Source organism: Cervus canadensis, chromosome 4 (genome assembly GCF_019320065.1).
Source record: "Cervus canadensis isolate Bull #8, Minnesota chromosome 4, ASM1932006v1, whole genome shotgun sequence".
Lineage (NCBI taxonomy): Eukaryota > Metazoa > Chordata > Mammalia > Artiodactyla > Cervidae > Cervus > Cervus canadensis.
In genome coordinates this window covers 60,119,374-60,135,637 of record NC_057389.1, presented here as the reverse complement: position 1 = coordinate 60,135,637, position 16,264 = coordinate 60,119,374, and the positions used below count along the sequence as shown (strand labels likewise).

Genomic DNA, 16,264 nt, shown 5'->3' with positions numbered 1-16,264 from the left:
CTTCATTCCATCTGGTTTGGCCCAAGTAAGGAGGCTGAGCGTGTGATATCTCCCAGGTCAAGGCTCAAATGCATTAGAAGAGACAGCAGGTGCCAGAATCAACAGAAAGCCCTCAATGCCCTGGCATACTTCCAAGCCACCACCACATCAGCTTACTAAAGCACCTTCAAACCCATAGGAAAAGTATGTATTTTTAAAGTTTTTAGGGCCACCAAAAAGACATGTGGCTGTTATGGATGCAATTCCAAAAGCAGGAACATCTCTGTGTGTGTGTAAATGTCAACCTCTGGTCTGCAATTCATTTCAACTTGAGCCTCCGTGACCTGCCTTTCACCTGAGCTGTGTAATGGCCCAGGCAGCTGGAAAAGCATCTAACCTTCAAAGATGACAAGATTCAATAGCCAGAGGAGAGTTTCCAAAAACATTGTATGTGCATGTAGAAAAGAGCTTAAAATGCATTAAGAGGGCACATACCAGGGAACACACCCTCGGCCAAGTGGGACTGAGGGTATGAGAAAGGAAACTTCAGCTCTGTTACTCCATATGTCTAGTATTTGACTCTAGACCAGGTATTGCTGGTTTAATCTGTTCAAAATCTAAGCATGGATGGCATTTTCAGAAATTTTAAAGAAATGCATGTTGTCAAGCCTACCCCTCACTGCCAGCCCTGCATCTCTCCAGTAATGTTTGAAAAAGCCAAGGTGATTGAAACAGAAGAAAGATCTTTCAGGTGCAGGAAGGAGGGCTGAATAAAGGAGGTTCATCTGCATAAAAGCATCGGGGAATACTCAAAGTTTCTAGTGAAGACCAACAGGTCAGATCTATTTGAACTAAGTTTCCACATTACTGTATTTTCAGGGACTATTTAAGCAAAGCTATCAAAGCTGAAGGTATAATTATTCCAAAGGTGATTAGGATCCTGGAGACAGTCTATTTACTAAACATTCATAATAAACGTACTGCGCTGCACCATGCTTAGTCACTCAGTTGTGTCCAAATGTTTGTGACCCCATGGACTGTAGCCTGCCAGGCTCCTCTATCCACGGGGATTCTCCAGGCAAGAATACCGGAGTGGGTTGCCATGCCCTCCTCCAGGGGATCGTCCCAACCCAGGGATCGAACCCAGGTCTCCCACATTGCAGACATTCTTTACTGACCGACCTACCAGGGAAACCCAATATACCTACTATGTGCCAGTAACTGGGTAAAGAATTCAAAGATAATACTAGCGTTGTGTTAAATGTACTTCCTAAAACACATATTACATATAACAATCCTTTGTAAACATAATGATATTTAATTTTTCTGAATGACTGAATTTATTTGGGATAGGTGTTACCTTAACTGTTTTTATTCTTACTCACATCTTGAGACAGTAAAGAGTCTCTGCCCATGGAATTCTCCAGGAAAGAATACTGGAGTGGGTTGCCATTCCCTCCTCCAGGGATTGAAACCACATCTTCTGCTTGGCAGGCGGATTCTTTACCACTGAGCCACCAGGGAAGCCCAAAGAGTCTCACAGACTGCTGACTTGCTCAAGAAAATTTCTGACGGCAAGACATTCGCTATTTATTTCAGGACCCACATCACCACCCTCAGGCCATTCTACATTTAAGAGTGTCAGGAGCAGTTTGTGGGCCAATGGCTAAAGGCCAAAAGGAAAGGAAGTTGCCAGATTATAAACCCAGATCTCTTGTGTCCTCCCATTTCTGCACATTACGTGAATCAAGGTTTCCTTATATTTGAAACCAAACAGATATGTCCAGGGATCCTCATCAAACCTAAACTCACAATGCCCTCAAGCGTCTCCTGACCAGATCATGAGGATTAGTGGGCGGATGTGATTATGTAAATTCCACTAAGTGCTCAGAGACTCTGTCTGCAGTCACCTTCCATTAAGACGAACAACAGAGCATGGCCAGTGGCACCAGGGGCTGGGAGGCAGAAAAGGTGGGGTTTTAATTCAGAGTTCAGCTTGCTGAAGAGCTTGGCCACTGAGGCCTGCGTGCAAAACTAGTCTGTGCAGTCTGTGCACATGTGCTCACACACACACACACACACATACAGAGAGACATTTACAGGCCACAACTAAAATTCTGCTTTGTTAATGAAAAGTGCTAAGCCAGCAGTGTAATAGCAGCTATTAGGGAAATGTAAGTGAACAGTTAAGCTTCCTTTATTCCCTTAGGATAATGGATAGCCATGTACTGTTTTAAAAATCCATTTCTCCCTAAAAGGGAGCAGAAGAGAAACTGTCACTATTACCCACAGACCTTTGGCATCCCCATTTGATTTCTTGTTTGCTGATTGTCTTTGTTTGCTGGTCCAAGAAAGCAAGGTCCCTTTCTAGCCCTGAGACCTTAGAGGAAATCTTTTAGCAATGGACACACTAATTGAGAAAAAAATCAAATGTTACGCAAGTAAGCCTAGGGCTGAGAATTTCCACTGCCTCCCTCCCTGAGCATTCCTGATCCTCCCTCTCTGCAGGAGGGAGCAGAAGTACTGAGGGTTTTGCTACCACAGCTTCCAGCTAAGTGTGTGTGAGCTCAGGTGTGCACATGAGGCTGAGTGCAGGTACATGCAATTCCGTCACTGGCTCTGTGATGTCATCTTTGAAAATACATTCTTACATTCCTGGGAGGCGATTCATTATTATGGGACATGTGCACAAGGGAAGGGTTTTGGACCTTGAAAAGATGCCCAAGGATGTATCGGCACAGAGAGCAGTAACCCTGTGTCCAAACACATGTGCCACATTTGTTTTCCAGTCACCAGCAACAAAGCCCATTGTGGGAGGGCTACATATGACCTACTATAGGAAGAATAAGTCAGCAAAATTAAACAGAGGAGGGTAGATGGCATTAGGGACGTTGCCTCTTTAGGTCAGGCCCAGAGCTGAAGCTGAAGTTCCAATACTTTGGCCACCTGATGCGAAGAGCCGACTCATTGGAAAAGACCCTGATGCTGGGAAAGATTGAGGGCAGGAGGAGAAGGGGATAACAAGAGGACAAGATGGTTGGATGGCATCACTGACTTAAGGGACATGAGTTTGAGCAAACCCTGGGAGACAGTGAAGGACAGGGAAGCCTGACGTGCTACAGTTCATGGGGTTGCAAAGAGTCAGACATGACTAGAGACTGAACAACAGGAGGCAGGCTGGAAGCTGATAGAGACATGGATCCAAGGAGGTTCAGTGGCGCACCAATATCTGCAAACTATCAACACGACACCACTCACCACCAGTACTGCAGAACGCAAGCACAGTCACATCCACATCGTAACCTTCACTTGATCTGAAAGCTTTCGCCAAGCCAAGGCTGGAGCCACTGACAAACTCCTCACCTCTGCAGCAGCCCTCACTGGTAGGGGATTTTCTGGGTGGGGAGGCCAAGGATGAAGCCTAGTTCTCTTGGTCTTGCGCTTTCCCAACACCTTCTCCTTCCAGGTTCCTCTCACCTTTTCCCAAGGACCAGCTCCACAGCCACCCCTCCTAGAAGATGTCTCAAACAGTCCCTTCCCTCCCCTCAAGCACATCTGTCCCATGGCCATTGTCCCCAGTCCACTGTTGATGCCCCACAGCCCTTTATCACTGGCCACTTTGGACTATGCTCACTGAGGTCCCCAGCTCCTCCCACATACAGAAAAGATGCTCAAGGATGTATCGGCACAGAGAGCAGTAACCCTGTGTCCAAATGCTATTCCAGAGCAGAACCTGGACCAATGTATAGAGGTTACTAACAGAAAACCTCTGACTCAGTACAAGGAAGACATCTCACACAGTGAGAACTGTCCAAGGACAGAGGTTCCATCTCAGAAGGTTGGGGATGGAGGCTCCCAGTACCACAAGAGTTCAAGCAGAGGTCATCTGGAGGAAGGGGATTCTACAAAAGGCACACGCTGATTTCTGTAAGCATTCTTATATATGATGGATAATGAGGAGGTTGTTTCTATTTCTTTCATATTGTAGTCAAGTACACTGAACATCCTTAAATATATACATGTATCTGTATTTGCTTCCATGAGATAGGGTGTCCAAAATGGAACCAAGGGGCCAATGAGGCCAAAATACCCACTGGAAATGTTGTACCAATTTGCACCCTGCAGGAAGCATTGGTTCATTATCCCAACTCTCTGTTATGAAGATAGCTACCAAGATTTGCAAAGTAAAGTGCTTAGATTCACCACCAAAGGTCCATGGGTAATCAGCAGAGTCTTTAAGAGCACCAAGCCAATTTCACCCCATAACATGAAATTAAAAAAAAAAAAAAGGCACATGGAAAAATTGCTGAAGTTAGAGAGCAAGTAGATGAGCAGGAAATCAAGGGTCACTCCAGTATGTGCCAGTTTGCAGGTACTCTGTGAGCCCACATGGGGGGCAGACAGCAGCAACTGTGGGCCAAGCCCCTTCCCTTGGGGTGGGAAGCTCTTCACTCAGCCTCCTGGCACCACGCTTCTCCCCAGGACAGAGGATGGACCTTCGAGACTGCTACCTGCTGTCTTCTCAAGTTTCTTACTGGCTGAGTGGGCACCTTAGGTTGGAGTAGTTCTCCCCTAGCTTATTCTCAAGGACAGGAAGGGCCAATCTCAAGGGCCAAGGAGCAGAGGCAGACCTCAGATGTAGGAGATTCTGGAGCCTGCAAGCCTCCTGGATGAAGCAAGACAGTGAATTTAGTCCAGTCACCAAGAACCACAATGGAGTCGTGGAAAGCTATGCAGGCTTGGCCTGTGATGGCTGGCAGAGTACATGCCCAGTAGGTGCCCTTCTCCTTTTTTCTTCCTGAAGGTAGATCCAAAGGCCATTCTGCAGTCTTCAGCAAACACAGACCTCCAGCTCTGAGACCCAAGGGGTAGATGAGATGGATGATACCCGACCATCAACAAGGCCAAGTCTGTGGCTCCAGAGGATGGTTGACCTTCAGATATATCTAGTCACACAGCACAGAGAAAGGGTGGGCTCTAAGGAAGCTGCCAGCCAGACAGTCAGGGCAGGGAGCAGAGTCAGGGTATGATGCCTCCCCCAAGAATAGGGCCACTTCCACACCACAGTGACATACAGGTTACCTCCAGGGTAACAGGCACTTCTTAGTATTTTCTGGGTGTTTAGGAATGTGGTAGGTGCTATGCAGAAGATAAAGGGAAATATGATACACTCCTGCCCTCCTGATATGAAGGGCCTTAACCCTCACCAGCAGCATCACTGTGCAAGTTGGCTGACCCATCAGAGCTCCTAAGTAAGTCCATCAGCCTGGCCCTGCACCTCCAGCTCCTTTTGTGACTTAACTGATTCATTCATCCATGAAGTATGTTGCGAATACCTGCAGGGTGTGAAGACCTGGAGTTACACTCCAGAGGGAACTAGGTATTATGAGTCAGTGGGATGAGCATGATCAGGGTGGAGTGGGGGTAGGAGATATACTCTATTGGTAGGGTACTCACTAATCATGACAACTGACACCAACCCCCACATGACAAACAGTAAGGCCTTGGCAGATGTGAACTCACATGAGCCTGGCAAGAATCATCACTCCACCTGCTGGTTCCTTGAGCATCTGGAGGCTCAGATGAGAGGCTAACTTTCATTGAACACCTACTACGTTCCACCATTTTAAAGTTATCCTCTGATGAGAAAATGCAGACTGCGTGTAGGGAAGTGTCTGGAAGTCTAAGAGGCCCTTATACAAAAGATGGGCTTCGAGCAGCCTTGCCCTGGTCCCCCATCTCTGCCACATAAAGGTTGTATAGGATTGAGTAAGTCACAAAGTGTCTGAGCCAGAGTCTCCACTCACTTTCAAACTCCTAGGAAAATGGTAAATACCACTGGTGTGTGCTGCCCCTTCCCTGCCCAGCCCCAACTGCAGCTGTGAGTGGCTGCTTCCTTCTTGAAATTTTAACTTTAGTTTATAGGATTTTGATCTGCTAGCCTAGACTATATGCATCTGTGTTCCTACTCCCCTAGGCTACAAGCTCCAATGAGGGAAGTGCGCACACACACACACACACTCACACCTAGAGTCTTCCAGCTCTTCTCACATAGCACACAATCTGGCTTTAAGAATAAGAATTCAAGGGGAATACGTGTAAATCTATTGCTGATTCATGTCAATGTATGACAAAACCCACTGAAAAAAATAAATAAATAAATTTAAAAAAATAAATAATAATAAAAAAAAAAAGAATTCAAGAAAATTCAGTCCACATTTTCTTGTCAATAATAAAAAAAAATCGACCAGATCTTTAACAATGGTCCTTTTAAATTTTCTTCAATTCATAAACAATTGTAGTTTTATTCTGATGCTTTCTTGAAAGCTTTTGCAATAAACTATAATTAAAAAGTAATTTAAAAACTCAGTCCATCCTAAGCTACAACACTATGTCCCTCTCTAGTGTAAAGCCACATAAAAGTTCTTTTCACACCTGGCCTGAGAGCCGACCCTGTCTGCGGCCTTCAAAGCTCTGTACGCTCTGGCCCTGCCTCCCTCCTCAGGTGCTCATAGTCAGGCCCCCTCTGTCACCGCCTTTCTGCAGCCCAGGCCTCTCTCCTCTTTCTTCCTCTAGGACACCAAGGCCCTTCCCCTTCTCTGAGCCAAGGCCTTTGCAAAGGCTGTTCCGCTCTCCAAGACCTCTTATTCCTGCTCTGTACCTTCTCCCCAGCTGGCACCTTACACCTTTCATCCCCTTCAACCAACCTAAAGTGAATCTCTCTTATGGTACCCTGCTGTTATCCTACTTAATACCTAGCACGATTTATATACTTCCTTTATACCTGTCTTTTCCAGTAGACTTTAATCTCCACAAGGGTAGACTGTGTCTATTCATCACAGAATTCCAAACAGAGTCTGGCAAGTGAAAAGCACCATAAATACTTGTTAAAGAAATTATCACAGACTCCAATTTCATGGAATCTGAATTAATGACCTCTAACCCACCATCACCAGGTCTTCACAGGCAGCTCAGTGGTAAAGAACCCGCCTGCCAAGCAGGAGATGTGGGTTCAATCCCTGGGTTGGGAAGATCCCCTGGGGAAGAAAATGGCAACCCACTCCAGTATTCTTGCTTGGGAAATCCCATGGACAGAGGAGCCTGGCAGGCTACAGTCCATGGGGTCGCAAGGAGTCCAACACGACTGAGGGGCTGAAGAGCAGCAGCAACACACCATTGCCAGTGTGCAGAAGCCCCTTTCTGAGAGACAGTCCTGCAACAGGAGGGACTCAAGCCCGAAATCCCTTCATCACCATCACCTTCACAGATAACCTCCCTGGTGCCTGAAAAGAGAAGGACACTAGCTCCAGGCCAGAGGGGAGCCCTGTCACTTGGCCCTCCACTTGGGAATCTTCAGAGCCGTGAGGTTTGAGCCAGAGCCTCCTGCCTCGCCCTCAAGTCAGCTGAGTGGGAAGCAGGGCACCCAGCACCCAGGTTGCAGCAAGACCATGGACGAGACAGGCTGGAAGAGGGGCCTTTCACGTCTCAGTAAGACAACCACATTCATTTCAATGTGTACCCGTGAAAAACATCACTTAAGAGTGTGCCTTGGAAAGGTACCAAGGTCCTCAAACCAATTAACTTTCATCTCTCCTGTCCCTCTGTGCATGGAAGGCCTTGCCGACTGCCCATCCCCTCTGTGAGGAACATTAAAGACGGACATTAGCTTGAGAACATTCTATTTAAAACAAAAGTACATCTAAAGATAGCCTCAGACACCCATCTAAATCACCCCGAGTCCATTTTCTGGCCCCAGAACCCTCATGGTCAGTGCCCCAGATGGGCCCTAGTCTGGTGCCTGATATCCATAAAGAACGTCTTTCATGGTTCACTGGTTGAATTAATCTGATATAAAGTGTTTAAACTAGAAACCTGTGAGTTGCGATCTTGATGAGTTTCAGCAGAGCAGTGAGCAGGCCACAGTAGATTTATTAATAACAAAGGCGAAGGAAAGAAGTTTAAAAAACCTAAAACAGAAGTAAGTGACAGTGGGAAAACCAGCCTGACCAATTCTGTAAAAGAAGACGATGCTGTGTCCCGAGGCCCCGCTGACCTTGCTCCCCTGGACACAGGGCACTGCTCTCTCCAGACCCTGAAAAGCGGCCAAGAATGGGCAGGCGGCACACACCTGCCATGAGTCTCCGGTGGCTTAGGTGTGTCTGCTGCCTCTTGTTTAAGGGTGGACGGGATGATATGACAACTCACACCTGTGTGCCAGTCAGCATACCCTGAGCCCCGATGGAAATCACACCTCGCCATGACCTCTCCAAATCAAGCACACCCACCTCAACCTCCTTTTTTTTCTAATTTGATGCACGAAATGTGTTACTCTATGTGACTTCGTGACTAAACCACCACCATGCATTCCTTAATATGTAAGAGCACCAAGGAGCACAGCAACAGAAGCAAAGCAACTGCAGCCCAGTGATCTGGGGCAGAACTACAGAGCAGGGAGGCATGCTTAATGCTTTCTAACAAAGCTATGACAAACCTCGGCAGCATATTAAAAAGCAGAGACATTACTTTGCTGAAAAGGTCCGTATAGTCAAAGCTATGATTTTTCTAATAGTCATGTGTGGATGTGAGAGTTGGATCATAAAGAAGGCTGAGCACCGAAGAACTGATACTTTTGAACTGTGGTGCTAGAGAAGACCCTTGAGAGTCCCCTGGACAGGAAGGAGATCAAACCAGTCAATCCCAAAGGAAATCAACCCTGAATATTCATTGGAAGGACTGATGCTAAGGGCTCTAATACTTGGGCCACCTGATGAAAGGAGCCAACTCACTAGAAAAAACTCTGACCCTGGGAAAGACTGTGGACAAGAGGAGAAGGGAACAACACAGAATGAGATAATTGGATAGCATCAGTGACTCAATGGACATGAGTGTGAGCAAACTCCAGGAGATGGTAAAGGACAGGAAAGCCTGGCCTGCCACCGTCCATGGGGTCACAAAGAGTCGGACACAACTTATTGATTGCAAAACGACAGAGACAGGGAGGGGATGAGAGAGCCACGCTCCATCAGTCCCTGTCGACAGCCACTCCATCTCCACACACGCTTGGCTCACTAGCTCTCCAGCAGCCTTGCATCTGGGCACGTGTGTCTTCAGAGAATTCCACCATAAAACATTTTCCATCTCCTCCAGATAGAATCAGGATCAAAAAAAAGAGAGAAAGAAGAGACAAGGCTCCTTTGGTTTGGATCCATTAGAACTGAACTGCCTTCTCTAGCAGTGCAGCCAGGATGTGGGGATGGCAGGCTGGCAGAGGGTGCTAGAGGGGATTCTCGCAGGGCAGAGGATCCAGTCCCTGAGAGCTACACCCAGAAACTGCCCAGTCAGGCAGAAGACCATGAGACTGACTGAGAGGCCTCACTAAGTAACCCTGCCCTCATCCACCCTGTCTTCAGACATAACTCTGCTTTGGCACCGGCAGTATGGTTTAAAAAAAAAAAAAAGAAATGAAAGGAAGCCAAGGCAGGGCAAGATATGGGTCTAGGACATTTTCCTGGCGGATGTGATTTTTATGTATTTTTAATGTATTTATGAAACTTGCCTAGTGAATCTGCCTTCCAATGTAAAGGTCTGCCTCTCACTCCTCTCCCGGCTCCAAGGGACTAGAGATTCCACTTGATGATTCTCATCTCCATTATGAATTGTTTTTAACTCTCTGCTGCTTTGGTCCTCAAGCGCATCTAATCAATACCTTCTGCTTCAGAGAGGAAAACAAAGTGGGGGAGAAGCTAACTGGCTTGCATGAGTTGTTCAGTCTTGCTTAGTGAAGCCCTCAGAAGCATCTGGGTCCTCAGGGGTGGAGGCATATGGTACTTCTTTCCTTTGAAAAAACAGCTTTGGCTTAAAGTCATTAATTATCTCTGTATTTAAGTGACATGTAGTTTGAATGATTGCTTTTGGTAAAACCACAGAGAGGAAAAACGAATCCAGAATTACTGCTTTTGGCATAGAAAGAAGGAAATGGGGTTAATAGCCGAGCACCCCACCAACTCCTCTATAAGGGGAAAGACTCAGGAGCGAAGTTCCCAGGCGTGTGTGTGGAGGGGATCTAGGATTAGGGACAGATCAACTCCTGGGCCACAGCACTGCAGGTAAAAGTGAACTAGCCAGCTAGAGCTCATACCCATGGCTCCACAGCAGAGGGGGCTGTGTCCCTCCATCCTGGTTCCAAATCTGCCCATTATGGCCCTATGCAACCAAGGGAGTTATTGACGGAAACTCAACAATCCCATCTGTAAAATGGGGATCATAATACAGACCTACAGAGTCCTTTGGGAAATCCATAAGGGCGTTTTTGCTCAGTGAGCTGAACACAGGAGTGAGACAGGCTGGGACCTGGGACCCTTGCTGCAGTGCTTGCACCCGGACACATCTCTCCTCCAGCAATGAAATACAAAGAAACTGTAGGGACTAAAAATAACCCTGGGCATGTGCAGTTGGGGCAAATTCTGGACGCAAAAGATACCAAGATACCAAAAAACCCAACTGCCACTTTTGAAGTGCCTGGAGCAAAAATAGGGTGTCGGCAGTGAAAGCAGGGTACTTACTGCCCATGCACCCTGCACACAACACTACCCAAGGGGTGGGCAAACCACCTAAGCCACCCCTCTGGCCTGAGCCCTGGACATATCCCCTGGACATACCCCTACCTTCACCTCATATAAGGAACAAGCAAGGGAAACTTTTTTATTTTTGCTCCCTCCTGCTACAGTAGAGGCCCCAGTAAAGCTTTGCCTGAGTTTCTTGTCTGGCCTCTAGTCAATTTCTGATTGGGAAGGCCAAGAACCCTGGTCGGTTAACAGTAGGTGGCCAGCAAGCGGCAGCTCTGGGACCAACCACTCTCTCTATGTTTTCTTCAGCACCCACGGCAAGGCATTTGCAAAACAACAGACCACAGTGGTTGGTTTTCTGTTTAGAAAGGTGACTGATTCAGAAGTGGGCCCACACTCAAAACTCCACTGCACGTATTCCACAAATAGCCTAAAAACAGCATCAAGCCCTCATTAGCACCCTACCTAGACAACATGGCAAACAAAGATCCCTCAAGGCTAGCATAGAACACAAGGCAATTCGTAGGCCCCTTGGAGAAAGGGCATGAGTGGCATACATACAAAATTATAGTAAGGAATGTGGGCATGATTACACTTTGGTAACTGGAAACAATGCCTGGAATTGTGAAGCACCAGAATGCCATTCAGGTACCAAGGAATCACCTGCCTTCCACGTGGCTGTGTGTCTCCCAAACTGAGACAGACACGTGTGTGTATAATCAACCCGTTCAAAGGCCCTGTAGCAGGAGGCAGTGCTTTGTTGTAAAACAAAACTGAGATGAAATAACCGTCATCCTTTCAAATATCCTCTGAGAGTTTGGTATTTGAGGCACATCCTGTGATGTACTTCTCTCTGACCTCAGATACTTTGATTCTGTTTTTCAAGTTCACATAAAAGACAGAGAGCTCTCAGATTGGTCCACTGCACTGCCAGCCTCGACTGGATCTGAATTCTTCACTGGTGCCGAGAATTCGTTGTTATTCCAGTTAATTAGGAAGTAGAGATAAAGGGCCATTACGTTAGAGGGGCCTGGTCCACTGGGAAGACCAGCTGTCGGCTCTGTATTTAAAAACAGATTAGTCCCCACTGCTCCCAGAAGGCTTCCAAGGGTACACTCAGACATCGAGAGTCCCACCCTGACATCCTTCCCTGTCACTCACGATGCACGTGCAGAATTTGAGAATGCAGCTTGTCTGGAAGACTTAAAACAAATGCTTCAATTTTCCATTCTCCAAATGAAAATCAATGGCAACAGAGAGGCAAAATCAATGTTCAGCGCTCTGTAGGGAGAAGCCCTCCCCATCTCTCGCCCACCCAGAACAATAAATCAGAATGAGCCATCCCACTGGCAGTGAATTCCTGAGAGCAGATCCCTCTGCAGGTAGTATGACTTTCTGTCCATTTTTTCATCAATCATACCCTAAGAGGGTATTCTCTTTAAGAAGAGCTGAGAGAATATTTTTAAAACTTAAGTTAGAAAGAGTAACACACAGCTGTACTAAAAACTCTTCTTCCCTAAACTGATTTGCCAATAGGATCTTTGGCACCTAAGACCAGAATTTGACTTAACTGTTTCTCCGAGGTCCATTTTGCATTGTCAAACATTAAAGAATGCTCAGGCACCCCAATGACCTACTCCCCAACACAAACCATGATCTGCTGTCACCAATGGTTAGCTTATATCCACCACAATGCCATATAAACAAAAATCATACAATTCATATTTTTTGTCCTCTGTCACTCAGCAAGATTATTATGAGATTCATCCATGCTGTAGCATGTATCAATAGCTTATTCTTTTTTTTTTTCATTGTTGAGTATTACTCCATCGGAATGAATATACCACAACTTGTTATCTGTTCACCTGTTGATGAATGTTTGGGCTGTTTCCAGCTTTTAGCTATTACAAGTAAAGCTGCTATGAACATTTGTGAGTCAGCCTTTACATGGACATATGCTTTCATTACATATTCTAGAAACAAATCTTTTGTTGGACATATGTTTTGCAAATATTTTCTCCCAGTGTGGCTTGTCCTTTTATTAGTCTAACAGTGTCTTTTGAAGATCAAAGTTTTTACTTTTGATGAAATCCAATTTGGTGATTTTCTTTTTTTTTTCTGGCATTTATAGTTCATGGTTTCTTTGTGCTCTGTTTAAGGAATCTTTATCAATCCCAAGGTTACTACTCTTGCTTCCTTCTAAAAGCTTTATCATCTCAACTCTTATATTTAGGTCTGTGATCCATTTCAAGTTATTTTTAGTATTGTACATTATATAATCACTAAGATTTATATCTGTAAAGTGCTGTGGTATCATAAAATACTTATCTGTAAATATCAATTGAAGAGAACCCAATGTAAATTGTTATATACAGGATAAACAGGATACACCACTCGATAAGCAAGTTTTGACAAAAACAAATCAATGGACAAAAGTAGAGGAAAGAATGGAAAGCAATGTGCTGGAATATTTTAATTACTATTTTTAGATTCTATGACCATGGCTTGTTTCCTGTTTCTTTTTATTTGTCTATATTTTTCAGTGTTTTCTGTAATGAGCCTCAATTACTGTAATATCAAAAATAAATTAGAATGTTAAGAAAAAGTCACCTAAGAGAAGCTTTCGTGACCCCAGGTTTCCTTCACACTGCTCTTAAGTGCATCAATGGCCCTCTTAGAGCACCTAAAAGATGAACATGCTACCAAGAATTAACCCTCTCCCCACCCTACTCAATACAGCTCAACAGCAGGAAGAGATAAAATGCAGAATTTCCAAAGAGAATCTGAGTTTAGCTGAAGTCTCTCAATGAAACCAACCACAAGCCCAATACCATTCTAATACTGGGGGAGTGTTTGCACTGAAATTGCTTGTCCAGCCACCCTGACACCAGGTGGTCACAAATGTGTGTGCCAAACCGCTTCTCCACTCAGTCTCCAAGGGCAAAGAAAGCTAATGAATTTCTCTTGTGGATGCGCTTACAGTCCTCCCATCTCAACTTGCTTGCAAAGACAACCCAAGTCCGCAGCCTCACAAGCAGCCCCAGGCCGACCAGCCGCCTCTCCATGTGTGCGTGGTCCTGACTGTCTGGCAGGCGGGATTTACCCCTTGAGCTGCTGCAGAGGCCAGACTGCCTGATGGGATTGCCTACAGATGTTTCACAGAGAGAAAGATGACTTCCCTGATTGACAAATAAATAAGAGTTGTCAACACGGCCTCCCTGGTCAGAGGGGATCCCTGAAGTATAATGTGGAAGGACAGATGTTTCATCCAGGAAGATGTCCAAGACCCAAGAAGAGGTGTGCACGGGGCTGATAAGGGCTGAGTAATTCAGCCTCCAGAGGGGAGGGGAGGCAGGCACAATTGCAGAGACCACCACCACAGAGCACCCCCTGGACACGGCCACCTCCCCAATCCTGAGGAGGATGTGGCATGCCCCTCAGTCAGAGCCTCCTCTTTGAGCTGCTTTTCCAGTCAATGAATGATACCTATCATCAGAAATGCAGTTTTTGTCCAACTCCTCACCTGCCATGAATCACAAAGTGGGCAGCAGGCTTCCGTGGGCAGGAAATCCAAAGGCCAGAACAAGACAGTGGGCAGGGCGCCTGGAGTGAGCTACTTATTCTCAGGAGCATGCAAATGAGGGGTTTTCTGGCTGGCCTTCCAGAATGAATCAGACAATAGTAATATCTATTACCACAACTGCTGTAGTCACCGTAAGACTAGTTGTCATTACGTGACACTAAACTATGTACCGCTGTCTTTCTGACCGCTCACAAAAAAATACACACAAAACGTTTTATACAAGGATTAGTAAAACTTACCACCCATAGACCCTCTCTGCAAGAATTACTAAAGGATGTATCCCAGCAAACGGCAAAGAGGAAGGGGGTAAATACTTTCTTTAAACCCAAGTTAGAGTGGAGAAAGCCCAGATTCAGAAAGGTCAAGTAACTTGCCCAGGTCACACAGCTAGAAAGTAACCAGCCCAGGAATGAAGCCTAGAATGGTCTTATTCCCAAATCTATGATCTTAGCCACTGTAACTCTGTAGCCACCAAGAGATGCCAGAGATGAGGAGAACACTTTCAACACAAGCAAAAAAGTGGTGGTGTTTCCAAACAGAAACGTGGCATGCCCAGAAAAGCACCATTTGCACCTAGATATGCCTGAATACCAGTGAGGTTGCTGCCTCTGTCTCAAGCAGATTTGAGCTTATAACAAAAAGTCTCTTGTCTGGGACTTACAGACAGGGCTATATTCCAGGAGGAAACAGGGAATGGACTGTCCATGTTACACACACACACACATAAAACCAGATGGTTGAACAACACAACACTATTACAAGGAGTAGTTGGTATTTGCAGCAAAAGAGACCACATTGTTTGTCCTTCAGAGAATGAAGAGGTCTTGTGTGGCAGGAGAATCTAGGAGAGCTTTCTCAGGGTACATATGCCTTAGAAGGACTTTTGAAGAACAACAGCAAAAAAATACTTTTTCACATCCCACTCTGCAGTGATCTAGATTTTCCTTGAGAGTAGAAATAGGGTCTCTTATTTACCTCTGCAGCCTCAAGGCCTAACACAGGCCTGGCACATAGTAGGTACCTAAAACCTTTTGTTAAATGACAAGGAATGAGTGGATAGACAAAACAGATCAAATGATGTGGCCAATGCATCGTACTGACGAAAAACATAAACTTTGGAGCTCGACAGTTCCCGACACAGCTGCCACTTACTAACTATACAAGCAAATGACCAACTCCTCTCTCTGCCTCAGTTCTCTCATTTTTAGAACGAAGACAAAAATAAGCACCAACTTGACAAAATCGTTGGAAGAATTCAAGGATACAGGTTCTGAGCACAATGCCTGGCATTTGCTAGACAGGGTTCAGGGGTGAGATCTGGCTTTAATTCTAGTGAGAACACAGGGGAAGAGCAAAGCATATTATAATACCTTGAGTCCCAGTCTTCTGGAGACAAAACTTGACTATTGTTAGGTGATCACAGAGCCCAGGGCCGAGGCTACAGATGCTGGGTTTGCAGGGCCAGAGGGGTTGAGGGCTCTGCTCTGTGCTATCAGGCCACCCCCAAGTGCTCCTTCACTGCTGGACTGCCTGCCAGAGCATGGGAGCTCCCCACACATGTTCAAAAGCATGTCCCCAAAGGAGCAGCCACAGGGGCAAGCATTGCTCAGGCTTCAAGAACTAAAGAGATGGGATAGGACTCATTCTGCACGGTCCTAGGGTCAAATTGGAACTAACCAAAGGGCAAAGGTTATAACAAGGCAGATTTATCAGAAAGGCTACTCTTCTTTGCCTAAGTTTATGGTGCAGTGCAGGTAACTGGCTGAGAAAGTAGCCAAATCCAAGTGATAACATCTAAGCCTGTGTAACTCCAATGCCTCTTGCTGCACCTCTCCACTATAGAGTCAGCACAGGGACAAGGGAGGGACTGGCACTGAAATCACCTTTCTCCCACCCCCATCCCATCCAACCCCCTTCTTGAAGAAAGCCTGTTGGGTGTGTGCATGTGTGTGTCTGTGTGTTTTCTTACTTCAAGTATTTCTGAAGGACTGAAGGCAGAAGTAGCCTGAATTCAAAGGCTCATTTGTAAAAGCCTAAGCTCCAGTATTTTGGTCATCTGATGCAAACAGACAATTCATTGGAAAAGTCCCTGGTGCTGGGAAAGATTGAGCACAGAAGGAGAAGAGAGTGTCAGAGG

At 45.8% G+C, this 16,264-nt stretch overlaps 1 protein-coding gene across 2 annotated transcripts in view; it reads right to left on the bottom strand.

Annotated features, from left to right (window-relative positions):
* The window catches only part of SPOCK1 (SPARC (osteonectin), cwcv and kazal like domains proteoglycan 1), a 562,859-nt gene that overhangs the window by 183,889 nt on the left and 362,706 nt on the right, over positions 1–16,264 (bottom strand). The window lies entirely within an intron of this gene.